The sequence below is a fragment of the Prionailurus bengalensis genome, chromosome A2, assembly GCF_016509475.1.
Source record: "Prionailurus bengalensis isolate Pbe53 chromosome A2, Fcat_Pben_1.1_paternal_pri, whole genome shotgun sequence".
Classification (NCBI taxonomy): Eukaryota; Metazoa; Chordata; class Mammalia; order Carnivora; family Felidae; genus Prionailurus; species Prionailurus bengalensis.
In genome coordinates this window covers 167,432,124-167,457,778 of record NC_057348.1, presented here as the reverse complement: position 1 = coordinate 167,457,778, position 25,655 = coordinate 167,432,124, and the positions used below count along the sequence as shown (strand labels likewise).

The 25,655-nt window shown below is 53.0% G+C and overlaps 1 protein-coding gene across 3 annotated transcripts in view; it reads right to left on the bottom strand.

Annotated features, from left to right (window-relative positions):
- Nucleotides 1-8,841, bottom strand: part of DNAJB6 (DnaJ heat shock protein family (Hsp40) member B6) — a 67,358-nt gene extending 58,517 nt beyond the window's left edge. For 2 of the 3 annotated variants that reach the window (XM_043590037.1, XM_043590041.1), the window contains exon 1: nucleotides 8,703-8,841. The gene's annotated coding sequence lies outside the window, so the exon portion shown is untranslated. Of the gene's footprint in view, nucleotides 1-8,236; nucleotides 8,262-8,702 lie in introns of those variants that run through there. The other variant, XM_043590039.1, reaches the window with a different exon arrangement.
- Nucleotides 8,842-25,655: the final 16,814 nt, after the last annotated feature.

The window sequence follows — 25,655 nt, the reverse complement described above, 5'->3', positions numbered from 1 at the left end:
AAAGTTAGCTTTCGATCTCAGTAATCCAGTCCCCAGCAAATTATGAGGAGACTGAGTACAGTTACTCTGGGGAACAAAATGTCAGGGAACTATTAAAGTTCCCTCATATTCCACTGGTGAATCAGCTGAAGCCCCATCGATTCATCAATATGCATGCTGCACTCAGTATTGTAAATGTTGGTGCATAAAGGGTTTATGTTTCCTAATTAAATCTCCCAAAGATTTCACTTCTAGGAAGACTTGAGCAAATTAGCAAATCTTCTCATTGGCTAGGACTCGGTCCATGACGGCGATCTTTTTAACGTCTGTTGGGCAACCACCTTTGACGACTCCATGGAGCCCCGTCACTACCTACTTGCTTGATGGTCAACTGTTGTAGCAACACTGGAAACACTTAAAACCATTCCTTCCCAGTCTGTGTTCAGGCAAATGACACTGCATGTGACTTGAACACACCTCCTGCCTTACAAGGATAAACTCAGTCAACGAAAAGAGCAGAACTGGAGACATTTAAATTAGCATCTTTCAAACTTTTGGTAGAGCGTGCAAGGTTGAATTTGGCAAATTAAAAAAATACATGTGAAACACAAACACACACAGAGATGATAATGGGACCCGATAAAGGTGTTACCTACACAGCTATTACTATACTACAACATATAAACGTATAAAGACACATACGCCCCAAACTTACAAGGTCACAGGCCAACTTTATGTCAATATAAGAAATAAAGAATTCAGGACTAAATCACGAAAAGAAAAAAATTTATGCAGTACCAGGACAAAGAAATGTGGGCACGGCGGCACCACCACCAGAAGTAATGGTCAGATGGAAACCAGGCACCAGGCCTGCACCCCAGCTCACGCTGCAGAGGCCCTTACTGGCAGGGCAGTTTCAGAAAACACACACACAGGCCACCATTACCCCTTTAACAATGAAAGCCATCCCATGGGGTGGCAGGCACCACAGACACGGGAGCACCCTGACGCAGCTGATACCTGAGCACCCAGTTCAGGCACTGAGGGCAGGACCGCTGCCCTTATTTCTGCAGCAGAAAACCCGAGGCCCAGAGACAGTACCCACCCAGGGTTCAGAGTTGCACACCACTGTGGTGAACGAGCGAACCAGGAGTCAAGCTCAGACCCAGGCCCTCCAAGCATAAGCTGCTCTCTTCAGATACAGAAGTGAGACGCCAAAGTAGCTCACTGCGGGGGGGCCTGGGGGGGCGCAGTAGGTTAAGCTTCCAAACTCTTGACTTCATCTCAGGGTGCTTGAGATCAAGCCCCAGATGGCGCTCTGCCACGATAGCGGAGAGCCTGCTTTAGATTCTCTCTCCCTGCCCCCCCCCCAAATAAATAAACATGAGACATGAGAAAAAAAAAAGTATCTCACTAAGTATGCTGTAGAAATTTCTACATCAAAACAATGGGTCTTTTAAAAAAATAAGAAAGAAAAAGACACCATCTCACCCACCTGCCTTCCGCAGAGGCTGCACTAATTTCCAGCCTAACCAGTATCATCAGCCTCATGTTCCTACCCTCAGGAACAACACTAACCTGTTTGACTTTTCCAGCCACTTAAGTGAAGCCTGATCTGTTTTGCACCCACGAAGTTAAGCATCTTTTCATGTTCAAGAGCTATTTGTAAGTGCCTCCACTGAACTGCTGGCCTATGTCCTTTGCCCATTCTTCCACCTGTTGGCCTTTGTGTTTGGCGGGGGAGGGGGGGGGAACCAAGTTCTTACTATGTCTTCTAACATGCATTCCTTCAATGGGGGCCATTCACCAGCTGAGCCGAAAAATACTCACTTGCTAGGGCTGGAAGAAGTGGTCGCTATAGAGTACTCCTATCAACATAAGACAGAGTGCAATTCAAACTCTCAAGCGAGTCCAGACAAGCCCAGGGCAGGCACCCTGTCAGCACAGAGGCTCCAGAGAAAGAAGCACAAACAGAGACCTACAGAGATGTGGTCTACAGAGCCACTTAGTGTGTGGGGAGGCTCCTCTAGTGGGTTAAGCATCTGACTCTCGCTTTCTGCTCAGGTCATGATCTCACAGTTCAGGTTCACGGGTTCAAGCCCTGCGTTGCGCTCTGCACTGACAGTGTGGAGCCTACTTGGGATTCTCCCTCTCTGCCCCTCCCCAGCTGGCATGCTCTCTCTCTCAAAATAAACAAACTTGTAAGAAAATATGTTCCCGTATACCCAATATGCCAGATATTGTACATCCTAATCTCATCTTCTCAAGAAGTCTCCATCCACTACGCTGTACCTGAACGATCACGGACTAGCTGTCTCTGGAAAAACAAATTCTCGCTTCTTTTAGGTTACACTTCAGTAGTCTCGACGACACACAGAGAAATCCTGTAGTCTAAAGCTTCGGTTCATCTGAGAAAACAGCTGCTGGAGTAAAGAGATTAGTTCTCACGGCACATCGTCCTTGAAGGATGAAATGCCTCCTCTTTCCCAGAGATTCTCTGGATTAACCGTTTCTCAAGTCTAACTCCGTAGGGTCCAACGCTGCCCATGGAGACTTGCTTTCCTCCAAGTAAACCTTACAACCACAAAAACTGAGCTGGGGCATATACACACACACAATTGCCAACATGTCCCTGGGAGTGAAGGCTGGTACTTCAAATACCGATTTCTCTAACGTTGCTTGCACTTTAACCCCTGTACCGTGACCTCAATACCGAAACAGAAGCTCTGGTTCCCAAAGTTAAGTCAGCTAGCAACTTCTACAACCACTCTACAGGTGAATTAAACCATCATTATTAACATTTACAAGTTTTATATTCCTACAGAGTTCTTGATGGTAGAATTCTGGGTAAAATAAGTCTGGTCGTTTTTTCTAAGTGAGATTTCACTTTAATGACCAAGAGAAAAAAGAGCATTTATTTCCCAGTCAAACCACCTTTACTAACTTCTTTTCCTGTACATCATTGAAAAAGTACTAGAAAGGCACGCTACAGATTCCCAAACCTCTTGGGTACCTTCAAAACCTCACCTGGTTCACTTTAGACTTCCTATGACCAATGAACCACCTCATTTTCCATTCGATACGATAATCTCTAAAAATCCAGCCCCTTAAGTCAAACACTCTTCATCAACTGCATGCAAACCAGTCCGTAGGGAAAGAAAAGCTCTAGCTACAAAGAGAACGCTGGGGCACCAAAACAAAGACGGAAGTTAAATGTAACAAAATATCCCATGACACCACTAAACGCACAACTTCACTACCCCTCCCTCCAAATACCATTTCCCCCACCCCACCCCAGAAACAAGGTGCAAACGGAAATGATCTCTATGGAATAAGGCGACGAGTGCTCTTGTCCATGAAGCTTACCTACCCTCATCTTTGACCACGAACATAGTAGGTATTTGATGACCTACATGAGGTGCTCCGTGATGAGTTAGCTCTAACAAGCCAAATTTTCTACACAGCTCAGTTATGAAACCTTGGTTTTGTTACTATTTTACAAAAGAGAGAAAGATACTCAAGAACGTATGTGTCCAACATGACTGCTACAAACACACCACCCCTTTAGACCTCTAACAGACTCTCGGAGTCAAGGTCCTCAAGCCTGGGACTTAAGACACCTCTACATTCTGGAATGTTGTTACTCTGTATCCCAAATCTTAGCCACCCACAGAAGTGACCATCTTTCCACCAGACCTTTCTCAAACATCTCTCCACCTAACATCTAAGCAACCTTGCTCTGCTTGCAAAACAGAAACAAAACCTCCTTTGTTCCTCCCCAATCCGTGAGACTCAACATTGAAAACGGAGCTCAAGGCAGAAACCCCCCTTCTTGCACAAGGCCTGTTCTATCCCCCCCCCCCCCCACCGGGAGAATGCTGCCGGTTCTACACTGTTTCAAGTAACATAATTCCAGGCCAAACACCCACTGAAGACACTCCCTCTCTTCAGCTTTAAAAACCAGAAAATCAAAACACTCATGACTTCTATTAACCCAGAAAAGTCCTAATTGTAAAGAAAACATTTTCTAAAATGTTTAATTGTGACATCAAACTAATTTAGTGCAACGCTGTCTGCTTCGTGGAAAAGCAGCAGGCCCGACCTTCAACAAGAAAGAGGTCTGGGAGTTTCCTCCGTGTCATTTCATTACCTGACAAATTACCAGAACACACACACACACGTAGGTGGGGAAACACAGAAATGAACTGTCACTCCTTATCACAGAGCATCTACTAAGTCTTTATCTTGTGCTGACCTAACATGTCCTTAAGTATTCCCGACACAAACGAGGAAATTACTTCCACTGTAACTCAAGATCTCAGACCAACGATTGCAAAAACCGGCCATCGTCAACTATCAGACACTTAGAAGCACGACTAAAGTCCCTTCATTACAAGAGAAGACACGGCAAGCACTCAGTCCTGGCACTTGTGAACGCAAATTGGGTATTTTTGCCCCCAACTTTCCTAAAATCTGGATTTCATTTACCGCAGCAGGGTAATCAGGACAAAGACAAGCCTGGAAGAAGGATCCAATTCAACCAGTATTCTCTCGGCACCCTGGGTCTGGAGCAATGCGACAGGCACAAAGGGAACACACAAGAGAAGGTTCCAGGCCTGCCCCAGGGAACACACAGGGAGGCCCCAGCACAGATACAAGGCAAACTGCAATAGCCTTTGCTGGTGAAAAGTAGGGTGAGCATTTCCAAGGGCACAGATCACATGCCCCCTGAAGCGATCACACTCCGAATACAACTGATCCTTGCAACTGAAGTGAAGAATCCTAAGACACCTGGAGTATTTCCATAAATAAATACACACACACACAAAAACAAACCCACGAAGTTCTACTGCCTCACAGCCGTTCACCGTGGTTGCTACTGTCTATCCAGAATGGCCAAAACTCCTTACAAATGTTAGGGGTAGCATTTTTTAAAACACCAAACTATGTCCAAATAAGGAATAGCTCTCGAAATAAGGTATTACGGATATAAATAAAACAGACTCCTCCCCCCACTGACGTAGAATGCAACCCTTAGAAATTTAACTACCTTTTTAATTCCTCTAAGATTTTATTTTCAAATAATCTCTACATCCAACAATGGCCACGAACTTACAACCCTGAGGTCAAGAGTCACACACTCCACCGACTGAGCCAGCCAGGCACCCTTCATAATTTTTTTCGGCAATTAATTTTCCCCACCTTAAAAATGAGACATTTAAAAAAATAACAAGGTATTTTTTAAACTTTCTTAAGTAGAACATTTAAACAAAAGAGGTCAGCAATGGGTGCACCTGGATGGCTCGGTGGGTTCAGCATCCAACTGACTTCAGCTCAGGTCAGGATCTCCAGGCTTGTGAGTTCGAGCCCCTAAGTCAGGCTCTAAGCTGACAGTACGGAGCCTGCTTGGGATTCTCTCTCTCTCTCTCTCTCTCTCCCTCTCTCCCTCTCTCCCTCTCCCTCCCTCTCTCCCCCCTGCTCACACTCCCTCAAAATAAATAAATAAGCTTCTTAAAAAAAAAAAGTTCGACTGGTTTCTGCATGCACCCCTAAAATTACAAAGTTTGAAAAACACCTATAATCAACCTATAACGAAAGCATCAAAATTCTCCAAGCTGAACTCCAGAAGTTTTTTCCAATTAGGCTTTAAAATTGTCTTTCCATTCCTACATTATCATCCTTTTTTTAATTTTATTTATTTATTTACTTATTTGAGAAAGAAAAAAAGAGCGCGTGAGCACAAGCAAGGGAGGGGCACACAAGAGAATCCCAACCAGGCTCTGCTGTTAGTGCGCAGCCCGACCTGGGGCTCCAACTCCCAAACCATGAAGTCCTGACCTGAGCCACAACCAAGAGTCGACACTTCAGTGACTGAGCCACCCAGGGGCCCCTAATAATCACTTCTACTACTATTCTTATCTTCACCAACTTTGCTTTTCTTCTCATTTACCTCCTGAACTTAAAGTTCTCACAGATCTTATTTATGCAAAAAAAACACTACAGCATTTGTTACATCTCGCCACTGACCCTGTCCTGAGAATTCCCTAATAAGCCTGCAATTATGCCAATTTCCCCACTAGGTGGTGTCCTGAACAAATTTAGAGCAAACCAAATTTCCAACATAGACCTCCACCACTCTAAATTTTGCAACCATTTCCCAGATAGTAAAAAGGCGAAATAAGGCTTTTTAAATACCCTACTAAAACATCAACTTACAAATATAAAGCCTGATTCCATTAACTTAATCCTCACGCAGAGACATCAGAAATGGAACATAATCACCCTTAACCATCGCAGCGGCTGATGGCAGTCCCACCGCTGTAACCTCAGTGGAAGGTAACAGGAAACATCACCAAGGTGACACAGTGAGCTTTACACTGCAACCCTGAAAAGCTGAACTTAAAATAATTTACCAGGGTGCCTGGGGGCTCAGTTGGGTAAGCAAGCATCCGACTTCAGTTCAGGCATGATCTTGAGGTTCGGGAGGGAGTTTGAGCCCCGTGTCAGGCTCCGTGCTGACAGCTCAGAGCCTGGGACCTGCTTCAGATTCTGTGTCGCCCCAACCCCCTCTCTGCCCCTCCCCCACTCCCACTCCTTCCCTCTCTTGAAAATAAACATTAAGAACAATTTTTTTAATGGGAAAAACTAACTTACCGAGCCTTAAAGTCCCTTTTTAAAACTAAAAAATACACATGCATACATCACCCCACCACAAACCTGATTTTTGAGTTTGCTGGGTTGAAAACTATTGATGGTGCGGAGTACAACTGTATTTGTTTGAAACTGTCCAAAACAGAGTTAATACAAGGAAAAACGGGTCTACTCTTAATTCTTACACCTGTAAGAATCATGAGTTTGCTGAAAAAGAAAAGCTACTGTAAGCCACTTAATTGCAGGAATAGTGTAATTCCCTACCCACGATTTACTCTTCAGAATATCAGTCAAAGGATACTCCCCACCCAGCCCTCCAGGTAAGTCAGACCGGCAACCACAAATACCTCTCAAATACACCGTGTCAGGAAAAGAAACTTAACAACGCTGATTTCGTTTTCCTACGCGGGTGCTGAACTCCCGAAACTCTCTAGAGCCTCGGTTTCACACTTCCAATCTTCCCCTTCTACAGCACCAGCTCAAGGCTGCTTAGGCCCGTTTCAAAACTCGGCCTCCCGGCTCCCACACCCACCAAGCACTCCACCAAGCCCATTTACTTCCCGAATTCAGACGCGAGTAACAAACATTCCACCGCCCACTAGATAATGTGCATGAAAGCACGGATCTTTTTGTTGCCGGGCATACAAACACAGAAGCACTGGGGCCCCCACCTGGGTGGCTCAGTCGGTTAAGCCTCGGCTCGGATCGTGATCTCTCTGGCGTGCGTTCGAGCCCGCGGCGGGCTCTGTGCCGACGTGTGGAGCCCACTGGGGATCCCGTTCCCCTCTCTCTCTGCCCCGCCCCTGCTCCTGCCCTCGCTCTCAAAAAAAGAAATAAATAAACAAAATAAAAATAAGTAAACATTAAAATATATACACGCAAGTACTAACCCCAGGGAAACTGTAGTCTCTTACTGTGAACAGGAGAAGTCCAGATTAAATTTCCCAGAGAAATCTGAGAATGGGGCAGTTAGGGGGAGAGGCAGGCTGTAAATACGTGTCATTAAAACATTCCTGACACACACAATCGGCGGAGAAAACGATCAGGAAACGCGTTCCGACGACAAGTTTCTGCTCTCCTTCTGCTGGTCGGTCGTTCGGGTTTCCCCGAACTCAATTGGAAGTCCTACGAATTCTGGTCCCAACTCAACTGGGCGCCGCTCCGCCCGCCCCGCCCCCCCGCCAGGTGGCGGTGTGACCTTGCCCCCTTTCCCGTCCGCGGCCCCTAACCACCACTGCTGCCTCCCAAAACAGGTCTGGGCCACACGAAGGTTGCGATTTATTCTTCTCGCCAACTCCATCCATCCCCGCTTGGGCAGAAGCGGCCATAAACCGCAAGCTCCGGTGCAGCCGGAGCCCCCCCCCCCCCCCCCCCCCCCCGCACACTGGCCATGTCGGTTGAAATTCGGGCATTCTGCTCGCCGTCAAACTCTAGAAAATCCCAGGGGGAAGTTCCGGGAACGCGGCTTCGCGTCTCCCGGAGCCGCTTCCTGGTCCCCGCGCCCCGCAGCGCCGCCCCCCACGAGGCTTCCACTCTCTCTGCAGACCCGCCTGGTCTCCGGCTTTGGGCTGCTTCCTCCACGCGGAGCTTGAGAGAAAGAACAAACCTGCCTTTCACGCCGCCGGCCCCCCGCCAACGCCGAACTGGAGGGACGCGGGGGGACCCCGGCCCCGCGCCGCCCGCCCTCCGCACGGGCCCCGGCCCAACCGCCGGCGCGGGCCGGCCCAGGACGAGTGCCTCCCCCCGACTGCGGGGGCCCGCGGCCTCGCACCGGGTCCCCGTGCTCCGCGGCCCGACGCCCCCCCCGACCCCCCCCTCCCGGCCTGACCCCCACCCCCCCCCCACGCCTGACCGCCCGCCCGAGGCCGGACGCCCACCCGCGCGGCCCGCACCCCCCCCCCCGCCTCACGGCCGCCCGGACTCCCCAGCGGGCCCCTGGCCGCCACCGCCGCCCCAGCCCGCCGCCCACCCCCCGAAGCCCCGGCCCCACGGCAGGCCCCTGGTCCCCGACCCCCCGACGCCGGCCCCGCGCCGGCCCCGAGGCCCGACCCCCGCCCGCGGGCGGCCCTCACCGAGCACAGGGAGCCGGCAGCGGGCAGGAGGCGCGGCGGGGCGGCGGCCCGGGTCCCCTCAGCTCCGGCACGGCGGCGCTGGCGGCGGCGGCGGCTCCTCGCGCTTTCCTTTCTCTCCTTTCTCCGACAACAAACAGGAAGTGCGTCACGCGGCGGCGGCGGCGCGGCGACGTGCACTTCCGCCCGACCCTGACGCCGCGCATGCGCCCCGCCCCGCCCGCCTTCCCGAAGGTTCGCGGAGGCCGGGCGCTGGCGGGAGGCGGGAGGCGGGAGGCGGGGGTGGGGGGAGCGGGGCCGGGGGCCGTGCCCCGGAGCCCCCCGCGCGTCCCGTCCCGCGCCCACCGAGCTTGGCGGCGGGTCTGGGACGCCCGAGCCGCGCCGGTCTTCGTCTCCCCCGGGCCGGCCGGCCTCGGCCGCCCGGGGACCCGCCTCCGAGACCTCCGCTAGTTCAGGCCACATTCAGGGTAATGAATGAGACACGGCAGGCGCCGGGGGAGCTCCGAGCGGAAGCGGCCCCTTTGCGAGCGGACGCCTGTGTGCACGCGCGACGTCCGCGTGTGAGCCTGTCGCCCCGCAGTGCCGGCCCCGGTGGGGGACCGAGCCCGGGGAGCTGCGTGCTGCGCGCTCCCTGCTCGCCCCCCCCCCCCCGGAGCCCCCTCCCCAAGCCCAGCGCCCTTCTGGCTGCCGCCGAAGGTGGTGTTCCCGGCGGCCGCCTGAGCCACTTCAGGGGGCTGCTCGGTCTTCCTGCGGGTCTCCCGTGTGCCCGGGGCGTCCGCGCGGTGTTACACTCCTGCTTGCTCTGCTGCCAGTCTGCCTTACGTCGGTTTAATCGCTAGCCCAGCTGAAGAGCCCGCAAGGGAAGAGGGGAGAACTTTGCCCCCACGGAGCCGACCCGAGTCCTCCGGATCCTCCGGAAGAGCACACCGTCCACACCGTTTATTTGTAACAGCTGATTACTAACCTTCACTGTAGGCATCTGGGAGGTTTAAGTAGCCGTGGCTGTAGTTTTAACTGCTCTGGGGGCTGAGGGCGGGCCGCGCCGAGACCCAAGACGGGCCACTCTGGCATGAAGGTGGTTTTGAGGTGAAGGCGGTGGAGCCCCTGTGAGCTCAAGCGAACCCCTCCCTTGATAACATGGAAGTCACATTCCTTCTCTTTGAAGTCCCAGACCCCTGCCTTCTTCTCAATTCGGGAGGACACGTATCCCTCACTTGGCCTGACTTTAGAATTTCCAGGGCTGGGTGGGTTCCCCATGTGTAAGCTATTAGATCTTTCTCCTGCTCGTCTATCTCACATTAATTTGATCCTTAATCCAGTTAGAAGGACTTTGAAGACAGGAATTCTGGCTTCCCTGTAAGGAGACAGGACACGCTTGCTACCCGAGGCTGCTTCAAAAGGAAACATTCTTTTACATTGTGTGTATTCTTTTGTTTCTTAAACCCTCGTTGTATCACAAGGTAGATTTTAGTAAGTAACCAATCAGCAAAAGGAAACAAGTTTCTTTGAGTCAATTTCCTACAATGTTTCCTTTAATACAGCACTTGATGGTAACACTTAAGATAGGCTTAGCAGAGAGAGCACTTCATTCAGGTATAGCCACAATTTGGCACAGTCCCGTGTAACCGTATATACCAGCCCACTGAGGGAGTTTTATTTCCCTTCCAGTGTTGACAGTGCTATCATGTGACATTTCACATTTAAATAAGTCCCTACAGCAAGTGTGAGCTAATCTTGAAATGCAGACAGCCCAGAGACTTGAATTTTAAATAGTAAGTGGTAGGCTCACCACAAATAACTTCTTCATTCTCCCTCCAAAAATAAATAAATAAATAAATAAATAAATAAATAAATAAATAAATGTTTGTTCAAACCTCTGTCAACGCAGTGAACCGCATCACCAGAAAAACCAACTAGGACAGAACAAGTCTCCAGCCCTGACGGGGTCCACGTGGTGTTCTGGATGAACATTAAATAAAGGCGCTAAATGCAATGCCTAAGTAACTCTTTAAAAAAAAAAAAGAAGATGGGCCACCTGGGTGGCCCAGTAGGTTGAGAGTCCATCCAGCCTTGGTTTCCGCTCAGGTGAGTTCCAGCCCCAGCTCTGTGCTGACAGGGCAGAGTCTGCTTGGAATTCTCTCTCTGTCCCAGTCTCTGCCCCTCCCTCTCCATTCTCTCCCCTCCCCCCCATAAATAAATAAATAGACTTAAAAAAAACAAAGTAACTCTCTTAAGTAAACAACAGAGATCTTTCAAGATAAGATTCAGGATTTATTCCAAAATTAATGTTAGCCCAGATAGTGGTGCTACTGGAAACTCCAGTCCACAGGACAATTATCTGGAGAAGGAACAGCAAGGATTCCCACGGGAGGAAGGCACCTTTGCAGGGGAAGGAGGAGGCAAAGCAGAAGCGCAGAGTCGGCCTGCGGAGGGTGAGCAGGTGGTGTAACAGACACAAAGGGTTTGCACCGTGAGAATGGGAAGGAATTCCCTGTGTGGAGGCAAGGACTCGACTCCTTATCTGGTGGGAAAGAAAGCTACTCGATGACAAGCCTGTGGTTTGCAGCGTGGCTGGAAGAGTAGGGAGGCTCTGGCTTTGTTGCCTCGCCTGTAAAGTGGGGATAATAGGCTTGTTGTGAGGGTTGTGTGTGTTCGTCCCAATGCCTGGCGTACAGTGATATTCAGTAAGTGATAGCTCTCCCGTGTCACGGCCTCTTTGAGAAACTGATAAAGGCCACAAACTTCATCCCAGAAAAGTGTGCAAGCGATAGGAGGGCATCTGCAGACCTTGCACACCCTGACACACACACAAACCCTCCAAGCCCGCCCACGAGTCCAGGAAGGTCCAGAATGACCCGTGAAGGTCCAGAGTGCCAGGTGAAGGTCCAGAATGACAGGTGACAGTCCAGAACGACAGCTCAGCGCTATCAAACTGTAGAATTGATGCTTGATCGAAGAACGACATTTGTAGAAATCTCCCAAAGGCGGTAAGTGAAGGAAAGGGGGGGGGGGGGAGGTACCTGTAAGGTGACTGATCACAACTTTGAAGACGGCAGCTCCTTACCAGGAAATCTCATGCCAGCCGTAAAAATAACAATGTAGTTCTAGTTCCTGACATCAAATAAACCCAAGGTACCTTATGATAGTGGGTATAATGTGGTACCATTTTCATAAAATTGTCTTCGTGTCTGTGTGCGTGTGTGTGCGCACGTAGGTGCGAGTGGGCTTTGAGCCGCCTCCCGTCTCACTCACACTTGCCAGCGGGTCTCCCAGTTCCGGCACAAGGCTTGGGGGCAAAGCCTGCCCCACCGGGAACTGAAACCACCCCCTGGAGCCCGAGGACCAGATACCCCCGCGATGGGCCCCAGGATAAGATGGGTCTGACCTTCACTGCCCGCCAGCCAGGCCCCATCCCCCTGTGCCCCCATTTGCCTCCTATGAGCCCGGAACTCGGTCCAGCACTCTGGTGGCCGTCCCTGACTCACTACTGTGCTGTCTTCCTGGGGTCGGCCTCGCTGAAACAAGTCCTTTTCTCGGGCCCCCACCGCTCATTTCTCTGCCTCTGGATTCTGTCCGCGGCGAGCGGCCAGGCCTGGTCGGTCTGTTTGGGACCCGGAGCCGGACGCCCCTGCAGCCCTGCGCCCCCCGGCTACCTGGGGGCCGAGGGCAGGTCTTTCGGAGGTGGTGTGCTAAGACCTGACGTTTATTTTGGGTGAAAAGCAATCAAAGCCCAGCAGATTCAGGAAAAGCTCTTTACCTCCCCAACTGCCCAGATTTACATTGGAAAGAAGAGACTGCCCCCGGAAGACAGCTACCAACAAAGGTCCCCTTCTACCCGAGAAACCTACCTGCATGACAATGCAGCCTTGCGGTCCAAGTATCTCCTGTCCCCTTCCTGCTGAAGGCCTTCCTTCCTTTGTTTCCCCAGGCCCCACCCTTCTCCTTAGCATGGGGTGTCACTTGAGCCTCCAGACTCTCTTTAAAATCTCCAGTGGGTGCGGATTCCTGGTATGTGCAAAATTAAGTCTGATTTCCTCCCGTTAACGTGTCTCCTGTCCATTTGATCCTTAGTCCAGCTAGAAGGACCTTGAAGTTCAAAGTAAATGTCTTCTTCCCCAACACACGTGTGCACGTATGCATATGTGTACATGAAATACACACAATATGGGAGGAAAATTATTTTCCCTCTTCCCACCTGAGCCGTTGGCTAATAATGGACAGATAAAGGAGGAAAGCAAATACAGGCGCATTAACGCGTATGCCTCAGGTACACACGGGAGGTACCCAGGAGCTGCCCAAGCCACCATGGCGTCTTCAACCAAAGGCAACAGAAAGAGGTGGAGTGGGGGGGAGGCCAGTCTAGGGAGGTTATCAGGCAAAGCAGCGGAAACAAGGTTGGGTTGGTGTGCAGATCTCCGTCCCCTGCCGTCTCCAGCGATAGAAGTTTCTCGCTGTTTAGAATCCTCTCCCACTGCTGAGAGGGAGACGCCCTTCCACGTGGAGACCGCCTCGTACCGGCAACTTCCCCTCACCAGAGGGCAAGCGTTGACATAACCCTTAAGGCAAAGAGGTGTATGTATTCGGGGGCAGCGTACTTTACTTCCCCAACGTATACGCACAGAAAACCAGAGGAATATTCAGCCAATTGTTAGAGTTGCTTCTCAGCCAGATTTCACTTAGTTCTCACTTTCTTCTTTCTCGTTGTATGAACTTCTGTATTACCTATAAGAGACACGATTACCTTTTATTTACTGGTATGAATAAAACCCTTTTCAGGCAGCAGAAGCCACGGAGTGGCACAGTCCCTGCGGGACCCTGTGGCGGGAAGAGGCTAAAGCAAAGCAGTGCAAAGGCATGAGGAGTGCATTCTCATTTACCCATGTATTGAGCACCTACTGTATACCAGCATAGTGCCAGGCCCGAGATGCGGGTCAGAGGAGACAGCCTCGCTCCCTCGAAGAGCATAGGGTCCAGTGAGACGACAGCCCCGTGAGCCTGGTGCTGTGGGAGCGCCGTGAGGCTCTGGTGGGGTTTTGGAGTGATGGGGTCCAGAGCCATGGCCAAGAGCGGATTCCTGAAGACGTCTTTGGTGCAAAAAGTTGATCATTAAAGCACGGGGGCGGGACCCGTGCGCAGAAAGAGCTGCCCTGGGGTTGTGAAGAGTGAGTGGTTATTACTCTGGAGCCGGGGAGGGAAAGTCCAGGGGAAGTTTCCAGGGAGATCTGCATACGCTGCTGAGGACTCACAGGCTCCTGCAGGCCTGGGGGGCGGTGGTCGCAAGGTGCTTTCCCCTCTAGCGAAGCATTAAGACAGGAGAGTCCTGGAGATTGGGCTACGGATGGGATGGGCTTTTCCGGTGGTCTTACTAAGACATTTGTAAACTGATGGCGCCCGCATCCCGCATCCCGCATCCCGCATCCCGCATCCCTGTGACCTCTATCAGTTAACCCTTGCTTTTCTTTCCCTTTCCTTTGTCCTCAGCGCCAGGCTTACCTGAGGAATGTCACACACATCCCATGGGGGGTGGGGGAGGGGTGCTGGCTTGCGCTCTGCCCTCAGCCTGCCCCCTGCTCCCTCATCAGCTCCAGGCCCAGGCCAGAGATGGGGGGGGGGGGGGCATCCAGATCGGGTGGGGCCAGGAGGCAAGGAAAACTTCCCATAAGAGGGAGTCCTGAAGGATGTTCGAGTTAAAAGTTGAGTCCCTGTGGGGTTAGAGAGAATTCCAGACTCAGGAAAACATTCCAAGGGTGGCCAGGACTGAAAACAAAAACAGGGGCTCCTGGCTGGCTCAGTCTTGATCTCAGGGTTGTGAGTTTGAGCCCACATTGGGTGTAGAGCTTACTTAAAAATGAAACCTTTAAGAAAACAATAAAAGGTACCAATTTTATTTTTTTAACATTCATTCTTGAGAGAGAGAGACAGAGCATGAGCAGGGGAGAGGCAGAGAGAGAGGGAGACACAGAATCGGAAGCAGCTCCAGGCTCCGAGCTGTCAGCACAGAGCCCGACGCGGGGCTCGAACTCACGGACCGCGAGATCATGACCTGAGCCGAAGTCAGACGCTCAACCGACTGAGCCACCCAGGCTCCCCTAAAAGGTAGGATTTTCAAACAAACTGTTGTATGTTCTGAGAATGACAACATGATTCATGTTTCGGAAGGAAAATCTTTTTTGCTTACAAAAAGGCAGTGCTACTGTCACGGGAAACCGACCTCCGTGCTGCAGGCCGCAATGTTCCCTGAAGACAGAGTTCGGGATCAAGAGAAATGATAGCTTACTGCTTTGCCGGGCAGAGGAAGGGCCTGGGGGTTTCCTAGGGAAACACAGGATCGGGCCGGCGTCCACAGGAGCTGTGTGTGCACCACCAGCCTCCTCGGTTACTTTCGGGGTGGTCCTGGGCTCCTGAAACAACGAGCTAAGAAGGGAAGAGAGGAGGAATGCAGAGGAGAGGAAGAGCGTACTTTGAAGTCGAGCTTTGCTGAAGCAGTGCTCAGCCGTTTGCCCTTTCGTTCAACTTTCTGCTCGTAAGTGGTTCACGGTCAGCAAGGTCCAGAGGGAAACGACAGAGGCCGACGGACTGTGACTGCCAGCTGGTCTCCCGGCTCGGGCACCCCTGCGCCCCGGCTACGTTTCGGGTAAGAGGCTTCCTTGAGGAGAAGCGCATCGGTGCAGAAGTTCACGAGTTTCCGTGACGACGTGGGCAGCCGGGACCGGGGCTGACGGCGCAGGCCTCAAAGGAAAGGCATGGGGCCGGAACGTGTCGTTACCAGACTCTGTCATTCCCTCTGTGGCATCCGCGTCCCAGAACAGGATAACCTCTACAGACCAGGGTTCCCCGCGCGAGAGGCAAGGGTCTTGAGGAATGAGCAAGGGGCCCGCCTGGGGGTCCCCAGAAGGAGGGGAGTCACTGAGCCAGGAGGAGTTACCACGTCGGCAGGGGAAAGAGCCAGTTTGGATGGAAAGAGTCGAGACCTTGACCATGAGGAGGAAGCAGTGGGGGGCGAGGAGGGGGGGGAGGGAAGGTCTAACTGGAAGACCTTGTCACCAGTTGTTACCTGGGGCTTCAAAGCCCCATCAAAGCTGAAACTGAGGTCTGAGAGCCTCCTCCCCTGGGAAGAGGAGGGGGAGGAAAGAGGGGCCAGGAGGCGGTGGGAGACCCCAGGAAATGGGGCATCACTGCCCTCAGGGAAGGGATTTCCAAAAAACCTCTTGGTTAATATCATCAAGTTCAACACAAAGGAGGGCCAGAAGGTTCCTGATCAAAGCGTCAGTGGCCTTTTGATGGCAGGAGTCTGGTCCCGGCCCGGGATCGCACGGGATTGCCTTCCGGGGACCCAGGCAAAGTCAGGGGGATTTGTCCTGAAAGGAAGATGGCGGGAGAGACAAGGGAAGGGAAGGCTTGAGCGTCTCTGATTTGTTCCTGGTTGCGCCCCCAAGGCACGTTTCCAGAGCCGGTGGGCAGAAAAGGGACTGGAGACACTGGTGAGAAAAGCGGTCGGTAATGGAGTTCCTTCTCGAAGGTCTGGAGTTTCCGGACGAAGCACAAATGTAGAAGAACTGACTTTGAAAAGGAGGGATTTACATCTGTTCCCTCAAAACAGGAAGAACAAAAGCGGAGACGGGTGGGACTGCTGACCGCTGACCCACAGCCCAGCCCCGGCCAAGGAGGCGGCCTGGCGATGGCAGATCCTCTGGGGCGATTGTAGGGGACGCTGGGGGCAGCGCGAGAGTCAGGCAGCAGAGAAGTCCCCTCACCTTCTCAAAGGAAAAAGGCGCTCAGCAAATTTACAGAGGAACACAGTAAATCGTGAGGCTCTCACACTGCCAGGTCTCTGGGACAGTGGGGTTCTTTAGCCGAGCAGGAAGGGACAGAGTCCTGACCCAGAGCCCCGAGAGGGAGGACCAGCCGCTTTTAGGCAGCGACCACTCTGGGACACCTGAATTCACTTTTGTGCCTGTGTCCCCTTAACGCCCAGTGAAACGTCAGCATCGATGATGCCGTGACTTTAACCATGCCGGGAGCCACAGTCTGTGAAATAGGAATCGTGACAGTCACTGTACCTTATATGGGCGTTGGAGAGAATTAGTTCTTGGAGATCCCCAGATGAAAGGTACAAAGAAAGCACAAGGTATCGTAGGCAACGGGCTATTTCACATACATATTTAACGTGTTTCTTTAATGGAAACACTGCCTTCGAAGCCTCAAGGGAAAATACGTCTCTCAAAAATCTCAAAGGTACACAACACTCCATCACTTTCAAAGAATCCAACATATATAAGTGTTAAGTTTTAGGTTTCCTGCCTTCAAAACACATTGTGCACAATTTATATCGGAAGTGGCCGCTTACGGGGTGCCTGGGTGGTTCAGTCGGGTGAGCGTCCGACTTCCGCTCAGGCCATCATCTCTCAGTTCGTGAGTTCAAACCCTGCATCGGGCTCTGTGCTGATGGCTCGGAGCCTGGAGCCCGCTTCGGATTCTGTGTCTCCCTCTCTCTCTGCCCCTCCCCCACTCACCTTCTGTCTCTCTCTCTCTCTCTCTCTCTCAAAAATAAAAGTTAAAAAATAATAAAAAAAATTGGGGCGCCTGGGTGATACAGTCGGTTAAGCATCCGACTTCAGCCAGGTCATGATCTCGCGGTCCGTGAGTTCGAGCCCCGCGTTGGGCTCTGGGCTGATGGCTCAGAGCCTGGAGCCTGTTTCTGATTCTGTGTCTCCCTCTCTCTCTGCCCCTCCCCCGTTCATGCTCTGTCTCTCTCTGTCCCAAAAATAAATAAGCGTTGAAAAAAAATTAAAAATAAAAAAATAAAAAAATAAATGACACACACCACACGCATCTAGCAAATACACACACATCTGCTGAGTCATTTAAAGGACGCCTCAGACATAATACGTGTATGAATATACAGGGAGAGAAAATGTGGCAAAATGTTAATTATTAATGGATCTAAGTGAAAGATATAAAAGAGTCATTCTGCAACTTTGATATTTTTCACTATTCTGCAACTTTGATATTTTTCTTTTTTTTATTTTTTTTTAATGTTTATTTATTTTTTGAGAGAGACAGAGACAGAATGCGAGTGGGTTAGGGGCAGAGAGAGAGGGAGACACAGAATCCGAAGCAGGCTCCAAGCCATCAGCACAGAGCCTGACGCGGGGCTCGAACCCACGAACCGTGTGAGATCGTGACCTGAGCCGAAGTCGGAGGCTCAACCGACTGAGCCACCCAGGCGCCCCAATATTTTTCAAAGAAGATGCGGGGCACTGTGGGGCGGGGAAGGGGGGAGGACACGGGAGGAGGAGACGACTGGAGGGCCGCCCCTGGGAAGCAGAGTAAACACGGGTGCAGATGTGAAGGCAAATTCGAACATCTGGTTCCAGACACCTGTTCGAATCGGGTGCAGGGAGAAGGTACCCGCGTGTAGCCTAAACAGGCCCAGGGAGAGAGGAGCCCCCACGTGACCCCCTGGTGACCTGTCACTCCCGTGGCCACGCTCACCAAGCGTTAGCGGTGGGTGGTTCCGTACTTCTGATGCAGGTAACACGGTTGCATCCACTTGACCTTGGAAGTGGGTCAAGCCGGGCTTTGACTGATCTGTGCGTGCAGCTTCTGACTCATGACATTCTTCGCAGGGTAAGTCACACTTCTCTCATCATTAAATGAGCAGAAAATCTGCATGTGAAACATGCAAAGGACTAGCTTCCCACAAACCCATCGCCCCACTCCCACGCTCAGACCCTGCAACACCACCTCTGCTCCTGATGACCAGGGGGCACGGGGTTGCAGACGCCTCCCTGGGGGTTCTGCTCCTGGCTCAGAAGACCCGCTCATCCCTAGACACGAATCAATATTAAACAAGCATAACAGTAAGCGATTACTTCACAAATGGGTTCCCTATAGTCAGCATTTCTACAAAATGGATACAGAAAGCAACCACACAGCCCAGTATCTAGAAACAAAAGAACAGCACGCTGCTAAAACTTCTCTGTAGGTTCTTATTCGTTCCAGCGGCTTTCCTTTGATCCCTAAGTGGCTGCCCAGCCCCATGACAGTCACATCACCAAACTAAGCTTCGAGTGATTTAAGTGGTGAAAATACCATAAGCTGTTTCATCACTGTGTTCACCTTGCTAAGCAAGTGCCCCACACACTGTTTGCAGCCACAGTGATGTTCTCAGCAGGTGCCCCATAGGTAGCCGCTGACTAAGGAATCCCAGAGTTCCAGAGTGCCTCAGAGACCCAAATGCCAATTTAAAGCTAAAACTTCAAGGGGCGCCTGGGTGGCTCAGTCGGTTGAGCGTCCGACTCTTGATTTCGGCTCAGGTCACGATCTCACGGTTCGTGGGATCGAGCCCCCGGGTCAGGCTCACGCTGCTTGGGATTCTCCCTCCCTCTCTCTGCCCCTCCCCGCCCAAATACGTACATAAACTTTAAAAAAAGGGAAGAAAATCTGCAACATAGATGAGCGTTCACATCATGCTCGGTGACGTGAGACACTCACCAAAGGACAAATCCCGTGTGATTCCGCACATGCGAGTCGTCTGGAGCCGTCAGATTCAGAGACAAAGAATGGGGTGGGGGGGGGGGGTGACGGGGCTGGGGAGGGGGACCGGGTTAGTGTTTCACAAAAGAGAGTCCTGGAGATGTTGGCGGTGATGGTCCCACAACAAGGGGAGTGTATTTAACACTACTGAGCTGCAAGCTTAGAAATGGTTAAAACGCTAAATTTTATGTGTATTTTACTACACACACACACACACACACACAATAATTGGAGAAAAAAAGTCTGATGTGTGATCTTCCAGGCTTGCCCACTGGCCATGACAAGGCTTTGTCCCTCTCACTGGATTTCAGTCTTCACCTGGGGCCGGCCCGGGAACGGCCCTCTGGACCCGCCGTGGCCCCAGAAGGTCAGCAGGTAGGCCAAGGCGAGCAGGCCTTACAGAGGAGGCAGGGCATTTGTGACCTTCTCTGTACAAGCTTCCCAAAGTGAGGCAAGGCTGCCTGTGGAGTAATGAGCTCCCCATGGCTGGAAGCATTCACAGTATAAACTGACATTTGTCAGGCTCTCCGAGGGGAGGTTTGAGCGATGGGGAGTGTGTGGGGGGAGGGCCAAACATCTTGGAAATGTGGGATCCCGTGGGGTGAGGCCCCCATTGGTGGGTCCCGGAGCCCAGAGGCACCCAGCTGGATTCCTTCTCCGTTTGGCATTTCTTGACTTAACCGAACTCTATTGAGCATTTCTTCTTTCCCACGTGTGCCAAGCCAAGCAGAGCGCTGAACGGCAGAACCAGGCAGCTGATAAGGACGTGAAAGGGTGCACTTTGACCTTCAGGGGCCGCGCTCCAGCTCCGAGAGCAGGAGAGAACATTGCTCAGAACGCCGTCTCTGGTGTTTGTGGAAAAACTCAGTTTTTGGATCAGTGACAAGGAGCATCTAGCTCAGTACCCACGCTCATTACCAAGTAGGACGCAGGCCCCACTCTGCTCGATAGGGCGGGCTCTGGGTATGCTGCTTCCCTGTGCTGGAAAAATCTCACGAAGGAAATCCTGACCGGCGGACGCTCGCGGCCCCGGGAGCCGGGTCCGAACACTGGGCTGGAACCCCACACAGCCTCGGCCACTCCTCTCGCTGTCTCCCGTGGGTCGCGAAGGGCCAGCCCTACGGTCACACCGCCCCACCCGGGGCAGAGTCCCTCGGATTTCCAGCCGGAAGCCTGCTGCTTAGACGGCAGCAGAACTAGATCCAGACGAGGACTCCTGGGTTCCCAGACGCTGAGGAGGGACCGCGGGCAGTGGATTCTCCGAATCGGGGAGAGGCGGCGTCGGGACACCGCCCCGCCAGGACCCACGGGGCTGAGAGAGGCCCGCTCTCTTCCCTGGGCGCTCGAAGGGCTGGCTGGCTTTACTGGAATGGGGGGAGGGGGGGGACAGGAGGGCCCAAGTGCGGCTCCGGGGCCCGCTCTGCCGCCCGTCGCGGCCCCTCTTACACCCCGAGAAGGACAGCGAAAGAGCACGCGGCTGGTGTGACCGAACGGAACGCAGATCCTTCGCTCCTCTCGGAAGCTTCTCCACGCCTGTCCGCCCCTCTCCAGCAACCCCTCCAGAAGGACCCCTCCCTGTCCGTGAACGATCACGCTTCCCCCTACCTCCCCTACTACCTTGAAAGCCAGATGGATCTGGGAAGTGGCCGTCCGGGGTTGAAATGAAGCCCCAGGACTGGGGCGCCCACCAGGCTGACGCAGCAGCCCGGCTGCCGGGGCTCCCGGCTCAGCCCGCGTCCACACGGGCCCACGGAGGCAGCGGCCCTGCTCCCGCAGACCGAACCTTCGCACAGGAGCTCCCCGCTCCCCTGACTTCGGGCATGAATTTTCAAACCTGCGGCATTGAAACGATGCATCAGATGAGCACACGAAATCGCCTCCCCACCCCATTCACGTCGCTCTCGCTCTCTCTCCCGTCGTGTTTTTTTGTGGAACCGTTTGACAGTGGGTTGTAGATCGTGACGCCGCTCCCCTGAGGTTTTCAGCATGTACCAGTGAGGCGTAAGGAAAGTCTCCCTCACAACCCTGGTGCTACCATCACGTGTGAGAAAGCAGACGTTGGTTCAGCCACCTGCCATGTGATTGAGGGGGGGCGGCACGGGACCGCCACGTGTGCCACTTTGGCCCGATGGCTTGTTTCGAGCTGCAGACGACTGGGGCCCAGCAGACTCGGGAGAAGCTTTTTACCTCTCGTTTGACTGCCTGACAGAACCCAGATCGGGGCCTGTGCCGGGAAGAGAGAGCAACGCCAGAGGTAATGTTCTACATCAGGAAGACTTACCTGCTTGCAGGTGTCCTGAATAAAAAGAATTCACGAGAGCCACACTTTCGGTTTCGTGGAGGAAGCCCTTGTTATAAGGGAAAGGGAATGTAAGGAATGAAGCAATTATTTTTTCTTAATTTCTTTTAACATTTATTTATTTTTGAGACAGAGAGAGACAGAGCATGAACAGGGGAGGGGCAGAGAGAGAGAGGGAGACACAGAATCTGAAACAGGCTCCAGGCTCTGAGCAGTCAGCACACAGCCCGACGCGGGGCTCGAACTCACGGACCGAAAGATCATGACCCGAGCCGAAATCAAGGGTCGGACGCTTAACCGACCGAGCCACGCTGGCGCTCCACCAATGAAGTCTCAACACACCAGATCGGGTACTCCCAACGTGGAACCTTCCGGCTGGAGTCACGACTGAGGGTCCTGGGCGGAGCGTCCTCCCCCGAGGTGAGACTTCCAAAGAGCTCTTCTTCCAAAGAGTAGGCCAATAGATACGCTACCCCTGTGTGGTTTGCAGTTAGTCATTGGGTTTGCCTAAGTGCAGTCCCTAAGCGAGCGGTGTTTTCTTTTTTTTTTTTAATTTTTTTTTAATGTTTTTATTTATTTTTGCGACAGAGAGAGACAGAACATGAGCAGGGGAGGGCCAGAGAGAGAGGGAGACACAGAATCCGAAGCAGGCTCCAGGCTCTGAGCTGTCAGCACAGAGCCCGATGCGGGGCTCGAACCCACAGACTGTGAGATCATGACCTGAGCCGAAGTCGGACGCTTAACTGACGAGCCACCCAGGTGCCCCACGAGCGGTGTTTTCTTATTGTGTCTCACGATCTCGGGAGCACGGGGGCCTGCACATACCTCTTCCCTCCCTGAGCCATCCCAGGGGGCCAGCCTCATCTGGCCCCAGGACGTGAGGCAAGTGAACCCCTCTGGGCATCAGGAACAGAGGGGCCAATTCTGATCCTGAGGCCGAATACGGAGCACAAGCCAACCAGCCCCCCATGGTTGGTCCGTGCGGCTCGGGGCAGAAACGCGTGACAAGTCACATAAATTGCTTCTCTACAAAACATCTATCTACCGAACATTTACTTCTCTGACCTTCTGGGGAGCTGTCCTGCTCGCCCCTGCTCCCCCCTTCCCTCAGGATGGTGTATGAGCCACAACTGCCTGACTGCCTTGGAGCTTCCTATGTTGATGGGGCTCCCGTACGTACAACGTTGGCTGTTTGCTGTTATTCTGTCTTATCCCAATTTAATTGTTAGACCAGCCAAAGAACCTAGAAGGGAAGCAGGGAAATTTTCCCCTTCCCTGCAGAATCCACGTATAAATGTTCCCCGTTGTCTCAAAACGTCTTCCACTTTCGCTTTCTCTGCACGGTCTGGGCAAGACTCAGGCTTGGCACTTGGGTTTATCTCTTCTTTTTATTTTAGTCCCCCAAGTCTCCTCCCCCTTCTGTTTCCCATGACATTGGATTTGGCAGAGTCCAGACGTGTTGGCTTGTAGGATGTCCCACACTCGGGATTTGTCTAATTATTTCCTCGTGATTAGATTTAGGTGATGCTGTTTGACAAGATGGGTGCAAGATGGGCCTCCACTGCCGAGGACCCTGTGTCACCCTTGGCGGGAGCATGGTGACCCTCTCGATTGCAAAGGTACAAGTTTGTCTTTGCAACGAACGCATCATCTGCAAGGTGGCACGTTGAAATGACAGCACAGCACTTGGGGCACCTGGCTGGCTCCGTCTGTGGAGTACGCGACTCTTGACCTCAGGGTCGCTGGGCGTGGAGCCCGCTTTAAAAAAAAAATGACAGCACAGCACTTCAGGCCCACATTAGCAGGACTCTGAATCAAAAAGGCAGCCCGGCGAGATTTGTATCTACAACCTGAAAACTGCAAAGTAAATACACACCTAGGGATGCGTAGGCAAGGTCAAGGACTCACAGCACGAATCGACCGCTGCTGCCTTTGTGCGGACGGTGCCGCTGATTTTTTACTTCCTTGTTTGCCATGTTTAGTATTTTCTGGATCTTTCACGATGAACGGGTATGGCTTTCATAATTCTGAGGGAGACGTTTCGAAAAGTTTTGAGGAGAGAAGAACGGAGGGGAGATGGAACCCCCGGGCCCAGCGGTGGATACCTGGCGTGGGGTGCGGGTGGGCGGGGCGCAGGAGCAGAGGGCATTTGTGCCCGTACCAGGGTCACCTCGGGTAACAGAAGTCCCGTCCCCTCGAGCTACAGCCCTGGTGGTGCCCTGTCCCTGCACCCAGTGCTGCCTCCATCGTGAGTCCCTTAGGAAATACCTCCTCCCGCGCTCCTCAGCGGACCCAACCTTTCCTCGTGGGACCCTGACGACATTGGCCCCTCCTGCACCACCCGCCCGAGCCTTCCTCGGGGCTTGGCTGGGACACACCACGGGCACACAGTGGGGCTCCCACGCCTCCACACAGCGGGTGCACCGTGAGCATCTGTCGACCAAGTGGGTGAAGAAGAGGATGAAGATATTGTTGGACACAGCGGAGAGGCTACAGGCTTTTGCGCCGGAAGCCAGAGGCTCAGGGAGCTTGCGGTCCGGGAAATAGTGACGACCGGCCAGGAGGGGGAGGTCTTCAACACCTTGAGGGGGCAGGGGCTGGGGTCCGGGCGCTGAGAGGCTGAAGGGCCTGTGACCTGGCGAGGTGCACAGCCATGCTGGCCCTCAGGGGCGCCCCGGGGTGTGCAGGACCCAGCTCCCTCGTCCCCGCCCAGCGCCAGCCACCCCCCCCCACCCCACCCCCACACACCGGTTCAGGCAGGGAAGGGAGAGCCCGCAGCCACAGACACAGCACAGCTTTGCAGGGCCGGTCGTTTCTTTGTTCTCCGCTTTCGTGCTCTTGGAGGCAGAGAAGTGTGTCCCAGCACACGGGTGCTGCGGCGTCCCCTCCCCCTGCGCCCACGCACCTGCCCGCTCGCCTCTGCGGTCTCCCCTCCCCCTGCGCCCCGGGATTCTCAGACCGAGTGGGGACAGGGAAGAAGCAGGTAGACAATCAATTCCCAGTTGTTTAAAGACGTGTAGGGGCGCCTGGGTGGCGCAGTCGGTTAAGCGTCCGACTTCAGCCAGGTCACGATCTCGCGGCCCGTGAGTTCGAGCCCCGCGTCGGGCTCTGGGCTGATGGCTCAGAGCCTGGAGCCTGTTTCCGATTCTGTGTCTCCCTCTCTCTCTGCCCCTCCCCCGTTCATGCTCTGTCTCTCTCTGTCCCAAAAATAAATAAACGTTGAAAAAAAAAATTAAAAAAAAAAAGACGTGTAGAGATCGGACTTCTCCGGCTGGGGTCTGACACTTAGGCCCCAAAACCCGCCAGCGAGAACCCCAACGCAGGTGAGTGACGGCTGGCCCCGACCTGCAAGCTCGTAACATTTTGCTGTTGCACCTGCTGAATGTCGCCAGCGTGGGCCAGCGACACAGGCTTTGTCACTTCTAGAAATGACAAAGGGCCAGGGGAGGCACACGTTTGTCTGCCTTCCCCGCTTGTGATACTGTCTGATTTGTAGAATCGTTCCAGAAAGGCTGACCTGTGAGTGCCACTGATGGCTTATCAGACATTATGACACCAGGAAAACTAACACCGTTGAACGAAGAATTCCAATTCAGGACGGCCATACTTGAAGGAAAAGTCTCATCTTTCTTACTCTGGAACGTTTTCTTTCTCCAGAGCCGGAAAGTCGTGGTGATAATGTTGCTCATTCAGAAGAAGTGAAATCCTAAGATTCTCATTGATATGTTGCCGGTGGGGCCAAGTGGCTCTCTGTCCAGTTACGGGAAATGTGACAACGGCCGCCTCTCTGTCAGGGTCAGGTGATGGACCCGCCAGGCCAGAGAAGCCAGCGCCGCGCTGGTGCTCGCGGTGCCTCGCCACCCACGGTGACCTCTGGCCGTGTCCCACATCCCTTTCTTTTCTTATCTGGGGCCACAACTGCACGAGGCTGTCAGCGGCTCTGACAACAGGTGTCTTTCTCATCCTGCTACGCAACCCTCGCCTTCACTCGACACATTATCTGTGGCATTAGCGGGGCTCAAGGGTCAGGACGATATAGTCAGAGGAGCAAGGTCCAGGTGGGTGACACTGACATGCCTCTTGAGCGAAGGAGTTGCAGTTGAGGCCGTGAAGGAAGT